Consider the following 10,178-nt stretch of genomic DNA (forward strand, 5'->3'; position numbering starts at 1 on the left):
ATTATTTATTATTTTATCATTAAATTTTCGAAAATTACCCCTTTTTAACTTTTAACCTTTAAAAATTCACTTTTTACCACCCGTAACTTTTAATATTTCTACTTTTACCACCCTAACTTCCAGAAATTACAAAATAACCCCTCAAACACCAAAATATTTACTTCCTTGCCCTTTTCAAGATCTAAAAGGTGTTCTTCATTGTTCTTCACCACACTCAAAGTGTTCTTCGTGTTCTTCATAAATTCTTCAGATCTTTCTCTGTTTTTACCCGTTTTTCAATGTTTTCAGCAACCGATTTTTACCATAATTCATAATAAATTCGCAGCCACTAAAACCCCATCTTTTCTACATAATTTTAACACAAATTGAACCTCAATTTAAGCTCTAGGGTTCGTTTTTCCAGCATCCATAAAGAACATAATTTCAAAGATGAATATCATCAAATTTCATCAAATTTTCACCAAAATTTCAACAAGAATCACTTATATAAATCATCAATTTCAAGCACAGCCAAACCATATCATAATCACACAACTCAAACATAATCAATCAAGATTAAATTTGTCAAACCCTACCTGGTTTTGCTGCTCCTAATTTGGTTAAACTTTCAGGTGGTCCTTAAGCACTTTTTCCTCCTAAATCACATCAAGAACAACTTTAAATCCAAAAACTCTCAACTGACCAAATCTCACTCAGTATGTTAGGAAGAGATATCTCACCTTAGACTTGCTGGAAATTCACGTTTCTTGGCTCTCAAGTTAAGTTAAGCATGATTCCTAAGGAAGAACATCAAGAAAACACATGTTTTGCATGGTTTTCCTTGAAAACCGAATTGAAGAGGGAGGGAGACAGCCATCTCACCTTATTTCCAGCCTTGATAAGTCACATGGTTATGTAAAGGAAGAAGAGAGGATCATTTTGGTGAAATCGGAGTTTTGATTTGAGTTTTAGTTCAGAAGAAATCAAGATTTGAAGATTAAGTGTTCATGAAGTTTTCTCTCTTTTCTCTCCTTTCAATTTCGGCCAAAATGATGAAATGAGACAGCCTTGGAGGTCTTGTGGGTGTAAGGTGAGTTGTGATTGGTTGGCTTGGAGGTGGATTAAAATAATATTAAAATATCTCAGGTGTATAACTACTAAAACTAGATGTATCGGAACACTTGCAAAAACATCTCTAAAAATTATTTTCTGAGCTACTAGCATAAATGACACTAGTAACATATTTATTATGAGAATAAAACATGAATAATGAGGCCTTAGCATTGCTAAAGTCACCAGAGAGTGCTGGTGCTAAGCTGCACCAGTAAACCGTAAACCCGGTTAAACCGATTTTCTGTTTTTAAATAAAACAGACCAGGTAACCTTATAATATCATTCAAGCATTTTCTAATACTAATATAATGATAATATTATACTATTATCTCTCTCCTCTCATAAATCGAGTCTGGTTTGTCAAACTGAGACTATTTACGAAAAACCGAATCAAAACCCCTAACCGATACGGTTCAAAAACTAGGTTCTTCGTGACCGCGTTATCGAGCTTGTCTCAACTAAGGTCCTGAGTTAAAGATAATATAATGACAATGAGGATTGAGATGCTTGATGATACAGAAGAGGTATTCCCTTTACTGATCTTTCGGAGAAATCCGTGTATTTAGAAACGATCTCGCGTACTCGAAAATCGGGGTTGTTACATCCCCTACGCGTACGCGTGGCCCTTCGAACATGCCACTTCCACGCATACGCGTCAGTCATGCGTACGCGTGGTTCTTCATAGATGCTCCATCGACGCGTGCGCGTCGATACCAAATCTTCAATCCCAAATTCGAAACATGCTCGAAGGCGCTCACTCAGATAACGTATCGCTCTCTTTGCAAATGAGCGCTAACCACATCCACGCGTAAGCGTCATCCACGCGTACGCGTGGGTCTTCAAAAATCCTTGCCCGACGCGTAAGCGTCTTATACGCGTGCGCGTCGCAAGAGAACGTAGCATTCTCGTGCCAAGAGCGCCCTCCTTGTTTAAATCATGGGCCACGCTTTTAAAAGCATGGCTTAAGGTTCCAAAGCGTGCTCAAGCTTCAAAGTGTGCCCCAAAATTCTTCTTTTCTTCTTTTGAGCTTATTTTGTGCTTTTTTGCTTCTTTTTCTTCTTATTTCCTACAAAGTTTATAAAATCAAAAGATCAAAGAAATATACCATTTAAGCACAAAAGCATTCAATATTTAAGCACTAATCATCAATTTCTTGTATGAAAAAGTATAGAAAATATGCACAAAATGACATGTCATCACAACGCAAGAATCGCCAAGAAAGTTTCAACCTTTTTCTACTAAAGCTCAATAGAGACCAAAACATTGTGCGAAGGGAAAGCATGCAAAGGTAAAAGCAATAAGAATAATGACAAATACAGCATGACAAAGGGTATGAAGCAAAGCACCAACCTGCAAAGGAAAATGAAAAGCAGCGACGGAGGCGTAGCATGAACGGTCCAACGAAAGCTTTGAAACTTCAAAGAAAAGAGGAAAAGCTGGGGCAAAGTTATAGCAAGATGGTGTTCTTCGCAGAAAAGTGAAAATCGAAGGCCCAAGGCGAAGGAAAGAGGCTTTCTCCAGAAACGCAAAAGTGAAGCAAAAGGAAACAGTAAACTAAAACCCTTTTCTTTTGATTTCAAAAGTACAAAGAGGGAAAAGAAACGGCACAAAGAAATAAAGCTCAAATTAATAGGCTTTAAGAGCGTTCACTCAATCCTGGTGCACGAAATTGTGATCTCAGGCAACGGCGCTAGAAACTTTGTACGCACATCTTAATAAATCGTTTTTCATTCACAACTTCGATACAACTAACCAGCAAGTGCACTAGGTCGTCCAAGTAATAAACCTTACGTGAGTAAGGGTCGATCCCACGGAGATTGTCGGCTTGGAGCAAGCTATGGTCACCTTGTAAATCTCAGTCAGGCGGATATCAAATAGTTATGGAGTTTTCGAATATTAATAATAAATAGAAAATAAGTATAGAAATACTTATGTAATTCATTGGTTAGAATTTCAGATAAGCGTATAGAGATGCATTCGTTTCTCTGAACCTTTGCTTTCCTGCTGTCTTCATCCAATCAATCTTACTCCTTTCCATGGCTGGCTTTATATAAGGACATCACCGTTGTCAATGGCTATTTTTAATCCTCTCTAGAAAATGGTCCGATGCGCTGTCACTGCATGCCTAATCGTCTGGAGGCATCACCCTTGCCAATGGCTGCATCCCTTTCTCTTGTGAAAATGGTCCAAATGCTCTGTCACAGCACGGCTAATCATCTGAGGTTCTCGATTATACTGGAATAGGATTCACCCTCCTTTTGCGTCTGTCACTACGCCCAGCACTTGCAAGTTTGAAGTTCATCACAGTCATTCAATCCCAGAGTCCTACTCGGAATACCACAGACAAGGTTTAGACTTTCTGGACTCTCATGAATGCCGCCATCAATCTAGCTTATACCACGAAGATTCTGATTAAGAGATCCAAGAGATACTCATTCAATCTAAGGTAGAACAGAAGTGGTTGTCACGCACGCGTTCATAGGGAATAATGATGATTGTCACGTTCATCACATTCAGGTTGAAGTGCGAATGAATATCTTAGAAGCGGAATAAGTTGAATTGAATAGAAAAACAATAGTACTTTGCATTAATCTTTGAGGAACAGCAGAGCTCCACACCTTAATCTATGGAGTGCAGAAACTCTACCGTTGAAAATACATAAGTGAAAGGTCCAGGCATGGCCGAGAGGCCAGCCCCCATGATCTAAGAACCAGGCATCCAAAGATGATTCCAAAGATGTCAAATACAATAGTAAAAAGTCCTATTTATACTAAACTAGTTACTAGGGTTTATAGATGTAAGTAATTGATGCATAAATCCACTTCCGGGGCCCACTTGGTGTGTGCTTGGGCTGAGCTTGAATGTTACACGTGCAGAGGCTCTTTCTGGAGTTGAACGCCAGGTTGTAACGTATTTCTGGCGTTCAACTCTAGTTTGTGACGTGTTTCTGGTATTTAACTCCAGACAGTAGCATAGAACTAGCGTTCAACGCCCTTTTATGTCATCTAAACTCGGTCAAAGTATGAACTATTATACATTGCTGGAAAGCCCTGGATGTCCACTTTCCAACGCAATTAGAATCGCACCATTTTGAGTTCTGTAGCTCTAGAAAATCCACTTTGAGTGCAGGGAGGTCAGAATCCAACAGCATCAGCAGTCCTTCTTCAACCTCTGAATCTGATTTTTGCTCAAGTCCTTCAATTTCAGCCAGAAAATACCTGAAATCACAGAAAAACACACAAACTCATAGTAAAGTCCAGAAATGTGAATTTAACATAAAATCTAATGAAAACATCCCTAAAAGTAACTAGATTCTACTAAAAACATACTAAAAACAATGCCAAAAAGCGTATAAATTATCCGCTCATCACAACACCAAACTTAAATTGTTGCTTATCCCCAAGCAACTGAAAATCAAATAGGATAAAAAGAAGAGAATATACTATAAATTCCAAACTATCAATGAAACATAGCTCCAATTAAATGAGCAGGACTTGTAGCTTTTTGCCTCTTGAATAGTTTTGGCATCTCACTTTATCCATTGAAGTTCAGAATGATTGACATCTATAGGAACTCAGAGTTCAAATAGTGTTATTGACTCTCCTAGTTCAGTATGATGATTCTTGAACACAGCTACTTTATGAGTCTTGGCCGTGGCCCTAAGCACTTTGTTTTCCAATATTACCAACGGATACATAAATGCCACAGACACATAATTGGGTGAACCTTTTCAGATTGTGACTCAGCTTTGCTAAAGTCCCTAGTTAGAGGTGTCCAGGGTTCTTAAGCACACTCTTCTTTTGCTTTGGACCTTGACTTTAACCGCTCAGTCTCAAGTTTTCGCTTGACACCTTCACGCCACAAGCACATGGTTAGGGACAACTTGATTTAGCCGCTTAGGCCGGGATTTTATTCCTTTAGGCCCTCCTATCCACTGATGCTCAAAGCCTTGGGATCCTTTTTATTTACCCTTGCCTTTTGGTTTTAAGGGTTATTGGCTTTTTGCTCTTGCCTTTTGGTTTTAAGAGCTTTTGGCTTTTTCTGCTTGCTTTTTTTTTCTCTCTTTTTTTCTATTTTTTTTTCGCCATTTCTCTTTTTTTTTCTGCAAGCTTTGTTCTTTGTTGCTTTTTCTTGCTTCAAGAATCATTTTTATGATTTTTCAGATTATCAAATAACATGTCTCTTTGTCATCATTCTTTCAAGAGCCAACATATTTAACATTCATAAACAACAACTTCAAAAGACATATGCACTGTTCAAGCATTCATTCAGAAAACAAGAAGTATTGTCACCACATCAAAATAATTAAACTAAGTTCAAGGATAAATTCAAAACTCAAGTACTTCTTGTTCTTTTGAATTAAAACAGTTTTCATTTAAGAGAGGTGATGGATTCATAGGACATTCATAACTTTAAGGCATAGTTACTAAATACTAATGATCATGTAATGAAGACACAAACATAGATAAGCACTTAACATAGAAAATGAAAAACAGAGAATGTAAGAACAAGGAATGAGTCCACCTTAGTGTGGTGGCATTTCCTTCTTGAGGAACCAATGATGTCCTTGAGCTCTTCTATGTCTCTTCCTTGTCTTTGTTGCTCTTCCCTCATTGCTTTTTGATCTTCTCTTATTTCATGAAGGATGATGGAGTGCTCTTGATGTTCAACTCTTAGTTGTCCCATGTTGGAACTTAATTCTCCTAGGGAGGTGTTGATTTGCTCCCAATAGTTTTGTGGAGGAAAATGCATTTGAGGAATCTCCGGGATCTCATGGTGATGAGCTTCATGCATCTCTTGAGATCCATGAATGGGCTCTCTTGCTTGCTCCATCCTTTTCTTAGTGATGGGCTTCTCTTCCTCAATGGAAATGTCTCCTTCTATGAAAACTCCAGCTGAGTAACATAGATGGCAAATAAGATGAGAAAAAGCTAGCCTTGCCCCAGGAGAGGGCTTTTTGGCTATTTTGTAGAGTTCAAGGGAGATGACTTCATGAACTTCTACTTCTTCTCCAATCATGATGCTATGTTTCATGATGGCCCGATCCACAGTAACTTCAGATCGGTTGCTAGTGGAGATGATGGAGCGTTGGATGAACTCCAACCATCCTCTAGCCACAGGCTTGAGGTCCAGTCTTCTTAATTGAACCGGCTTGCCTTTGGAGTCAATCTTCCATTGAGCTCCTTCCGCATATATGTCCATGAGGACTTGGTCAAACCTTTGATTAAAGTTGACCCTTCTAGTGTAGGGGCGTGCATCTCCTTGCATCAAAGGCAAGTTAAACGCCAACCTCACATTTTCCGGACTAAAATCTAAGTATTTCCCCCGAACCATTGTAATATAATTCTTTGGATTCGGGTTCTTACTTTGATCATGGTTCCTAGTGATCCATGCATTGGCATAGAACTCTTGAACCATTAGAATACCGACTTGTTGGATGGGGTTTGTTAGAACTTCCCAACCTCTTCTATGGATCTCATGTCGGATTTTCGGATACTCATTTCTCTTGAGCTTGAAAGGGACCTCGGGGATCACCTTCTTCTTGGCCACAACATCATAGAAGTGGTCTTGATGAACGTTGGAGATGAATCTTTCCATCTCCCATGACTCGGAGGTGGAAGCTTTTGTCTTCCCTTTCCCTTTTCTAGAGGATTCTCCGGTCTTAGGTGCCATCAATGGTAATGGAAAAACAAAAAGCTTATGCTTTTACCAAACCAAACTTAGAATTTTTTGTCGCCCTCGAGCAAGAGAAGAAAGAATAGATGAAGAAGAAGAAGAAAATATGGAGGAGAGGGAGAGAGATGTGTTTCGGCCAAGAAGGGGAAGAGAGGGTTGTTTTGTGTGAAAATGAAGAAGAATGGAGGGCTTTATATAGGAAAGGGGGGTAATGGTCGGCCATAAGGGTGGATTTTGGGTGGGAAATTGATTTTGAATTTTGAAGGTAGGTGGAGTTTATGAGGAAGGTTTATGGGGAAGAGTGGATGGATGTGAGTGGTGAAGTGTTTTGGGGAAGAGTGTTTATGGGATTGTGTGAAAGAGGGGTGAGAAGAAGTAAATAGAGGTAGGTGGGGATCCTGTGGGGTCCACAGATCCTGAGGTGATCCTATGGGGTCCACAGATCCTGAGGTATTCAAGGATTTACAACCTTGCACCAAATTAGGCATGCAAAATGCCCTTGCACACAACTCTGGGTGTTCAGTGCCAGATTGGTGCTTGTTCTGGGCGTTGAATTCCCATTTGTTGCCCATTTCTGGCATTGAACGCCAGAACCATGCTTGTTCTGGGCGTTCAGCGCCAGCTCTTCTCCAGGGTGCAATTCTGGCGTTCAAACGCCCAGATGCTGCCCATTTTGGGCGTTCAGCGCCAGAACCATGCTCTGTTCTGGCGTTGAATGCCAGACAGATACTTCTTACTGGCGTTTAAATGCAAGTGAGATCCTCCTCCAGGGTGTGATTTTTCTTCTGCTGTTTTTTATTTCATTTTCAATTTTTATATTTATTTTGTGACTCCACATGATCATGAACCTAATAAAACATGATAGAACAATAAAATTAGATAAATAAAAATTAGGTTGCCTCCTAACAAGCGCTTCTTTAATGTCAATAGCTTGACAGTGGGCTCTCATGGAGCCTCACAGATGTTCAGAGCATTGTTGAGACTTTCCAACACCAAACTTAGAGTTTGGATATGGGAGTTCAACACCAAACTTAGAGTTTGGTTGTGGCCTTCCAACACCAAACTTAGAGTTTGACTGTGGGGGCTCTGGTTGACTCTGTTTTGAGAGAAGCTTTTAATGCTTCCTCTCCATGTTAATAGAAGGATGACCTCGAGTTTTAAACACAAGGGAGTCCTCATTCAATTAAAGGACTAGTTCACCTCTGTCAACATCAATCACAGCTCTTGCTGTGGCTAGGAAGGGTCTTCCAAGGATGATGGATTCATCCTCATCCTTCCCAGTATCTGGGACTATGAAATCAGCAGGGATATAAAGGCCTTCAACCTTTACTATTACGTCCTCTACTTGTCCATAAGCCTGTTTTCTTGAATTGTCTGCCATCTCTAATGAGATTTTAGCAGCATGCACCCCAAAGATTCCCAGTTTCTCTATTACAGAGAGGGGCATGAGGTTTATCCCTGAACCAAGGTCACACAGAGCCTTTTCAAAGATCATGTTGCCTATGGTACAAGGTATTACGAACTTTCCAGGATCCTGTTTCTTCTGAGGCAATGTCAGTTGATCCAGATCACTTAGTTCATTGGTGAACAAGGGAGGATCATCCTCCCAAGTCTCAATACCAAATAATTTGGCATTCAGCTTCATGATTGCACCAAGGTACTTGGCAACTTACTCTTCAGTAACATCCTCATTTTCTTCAGAAGAGGAATACTCATCAGAGCTCATGAAGGGCATAAGGAGGTTTAATGGAATCTCTATGGTCTCTAGATGAGTCTCAGATTCCTTTGGTTCCTCAAAGGGAAACTCCTTATTGATCACTCGACGTCCCAGGAGGTCTTCCTCACTGGGATTTACGTCCTCCTCTCCCTCTTTGGATTCAGCCATGATGGTTATATCAATGGCCTTGCACTCTCCTTTTGGATTTTCTTCTGTATTGCTTGGGAGAGTACTATGAGGAGTTTCAGTGATCTTCTTACTCAGCTGGCCCACTTGTGCTTCCAAATTTCTAATGGAAGACCTTGTTTCATTCATAAAACTCACAGTGGCCTTAGATAGATCAGAGACTAAGTTTGCTAAATTAGAAATATTTTGTTTAGAGTTCTCTGTCTGTTGCTGAGTGGATGATGGAAAAGGTTTACTATTGTTAAACCTATTTCTTCCACCATTATTAAAGCCTTGTTGAGGCTTTTGTTGATCCTTCCATGAGGGATTTGGGTGATTTCTCCATGAGGGGTTATAGGTGTTTCCATAAGGTTCACCCATGTAATTCACCTCTGCTATTGCAGGATTTTTAGGATCATAAGCTTCTTCTTCAGAAGATGCCTCTTGAGTACTGTTGGATGCAGCTTGCATTCCATTCAGACTCTGAGAAATCATATTGACTTGTTGAGTCAATATTTTATTCTGAGCTAATATGGCATTCAGAGTATCAATTTCAAGAACTCCATTCTTCATAGGCGTCCCATTACTCACAGGATTCCTCTCAAAAGTGTACATGAACTGGTTATTAGCGACCATGTCAATGAGTTCTTGAGCTTCTGCAGGCGTTTTCTTTAAGTGAATGGATCCACTGCAGAAGTATCCAATGACATTTTAGCCAATTCAGACAGACCATCATAGAATATATCCAGGATGGTCCATTCTGAAAGCATGTCAGAAGGACACTTTTTGGTCAGTCCTTTGTATCTCTCCCAAGCTTCATAGAGGGATTCACCTTCTTTCTGTCTGAAGGTCTGAACATCCACTCTAAGCTTACTCAGCTTTTGAGGAGGAAAGAACTTGGCTAAGAAAACCTTGACCAGCTTATCCCAAGAGTTCAGGCTATCCTTAGGTTGAGAGTCCAATCATACTCTAGCTCTGTCTCTCACAGCAAAAGGGAAAAGCATGAGCCTGTAGACTTCAGGATCTACTCCATTAGTCTTAACAGTATCATAGATTTGTAAGAATTCAGTTAAGAACTGAAAAGGATCTTCAGATGGAAGTCCATGAAACTTGCAGTTCTGCTGCATCAGAAAAACTAATTGAGGTTTCAGCTCAAAATTGTTTGCTCCAATGGCAGGAATGGAGATGCTTCTTCCATGTAAATTGGAATTAGGTGCAGTAAAGTCACCAAGCATCCTCCTTGCATTATTATTATTTTCGGCTGCCATCTTCTCTTCTTGTTCGAAAATTTCTGAAAAGTGCTTGCTGGATTGTTGTAATTTAGCTTCTCTTAGTTTCCTCTTCAGAGTCCTTTCAGGTTCTGGATCTGCTTCAATAAGAATGTTCTTGTCCTTGCTCCTGCTCATATGAAAAAGAGGGACAGAAAAATAATAATAATAGGGGTCCTTTTTACCACAGTATAGAGGTCCCTGTGTGAGTAGAAGAAAAGAAGAAGAATGTAATGTAAAGAAAGAAACACAAGGGTAAG

At 39.8% G+C, this 10,178-nt stretch overlaps 1 non-coding gene across 1 annotated transcript; it reads left to right on the forward strand.

Moving 5' to 3' along the window:
- The first annotated feature begins 9,414 nt into the window (after positions 1-9,414).
- On the forward strand, positions 9,415-9,522 carry LOC112788618 (small nucleolar RNA R71). Its single transcript, XR_003195976.1, has one exon. It is a non-coding gene; the product is annotated as a small nucleolar RNA R71 (small nucleolar RNA).
- The last annotated feature ends 656 nt before the right edge of the window (positions 9,523-10,178 follow it).

This window comes from Arachis hypogaea, chromosome 20, assembly GCF_003086295.3.
Source record: "Arachis hypogaea cultivar Tifrunner chromosome 20, arahy.Tifrunner.gnm2.J5K5, whole genome shotgun sequence".
NCBI classification, from domain to species: Eukaryota; Viridiplantae; Streptophyta; class Magnoliopsida; order Fabales; family Fabaceae; genus Arachis; species Arachis hypogaea.